Below are 1,259 nucleotides of genomic sequence, written 5' to 3'. Positions count from 1 at the left end.
GGGGCTACTAAAATGCTGCGAGGGCTGGAGCCCCTCTGCTAGGAGGCCAGGCTGGGAGAGTTGGGGGTGTTGAGCCTGGAGAAGAGAAGGCTGCGGGCAGAGCTGAGTGCGGCCGGTCAGGGCTTCAAGGGGGCCCAGAGGAAAGGGGGGGACAAGCTTTTTAGCAGGGCCAGCTGGGACAGGACAAGGGGGGATGGCTTTAAACTGAACCGGGGTGGGTTTAGACTGGATCTAAGGAAGAAATTCTTTGCAGTGAGGGTGGTGAAACCCTGGCAAGGGTTGCCCCGAGAGGGGGTGGAGGCCCCATCCCTGGGACCATTCCCGGCCAGGTTGGCCGGGGCTGTGAGCAACCTGATGTGGTTCAAGGTGTCCCTGCTCCTGCAGGGGGGTTGGGCTGGGTGACCTCTGGGGGTCCCTTCCCACCCAAACCATCCCATGATTCTATGGATTTGGTTTCAATGCTGCCATTCCCGTGCAAGAAGCACCGCCCTGTGCGAAGCTCGGGGCAGGGATGAGCAGCGCCGGGGTTTTCTCCTCATCCCTACAAAACCCCATCTCTTTTTTGAACAGCGCGGAGCTTTTGGCCGCCGTAGCATCCTCTGAAGAAGTCCCACAACTGAATCTTGTTAAAATATGTTTCCTTTCACTGGGTTTAAATTTACTGCCCGTCGTTGCTCAGTGTTTATTGTTGCTGCTGGAGAGTTCCTCTCTGGTTTGGACAGTAAATCCGCTGCCTTTTCAGAGGGTTCCTCTGTCCAAGATCTGCAGCACAAGGAAAAAATTAGCATCTTGCCTTGGGTCCGGATGCGGAGCTGTTGCTGCTTCACGCTGGTGGTTTTGAAGATGGCGAAGGTGAATATTTTTCAGCCAGTTGAAAGAAATGGCCCCTCCGAAGGGAAAAGCTGCAAAGCAAACTTGGCAGAAAGTTCCTCCTCCGCCAAATTTTCTCCGTGCCTGCGAAATCCTCGCCTTGGCCCCCGGCCTCGGGGCTGCGGACTCTCTCCTTGCATGGGCTGGCGGTGGTGGAAATGTGGAGTGGATGCCCCGGGTGGATGAAACAAAATTCCTCATTTTCTTTTTGGCTCTTCCCGGGTCACCGGCCTTTGAGAGGCAGCAGCCCGGTGCCTGCGTCCCCTGCTCACCGGTGCCAGCCCGAGCGGCGATGCTTGGGGGCGGGCGATGCTTGGGGACGGGCGATGCTCAGGGCTGGGCGATGCTCGGGGACTGGCGATGCTCGGGGCTGGGCGATGCTCGGGGAA

The sequence above is a fragment of the Egretta garzetta genome, unplaced genomic scaffold, assembly GCF_000687185.1.
Source record: "Egretta garzetta isolate BGI_Z169 unplaced genomic scaffold, ASM68718v1 scaffold1028, whole genome shotgun sequence".
Classification (NCBI taxonomy): Eukaryota; Metazoa; Chordata; class Aves; order Pelecaniformes; family Ardeidae; genus Egretta; species Egretta garzetta.
This window is presented reverse-complemented; position numbering follows the sequence as displayed.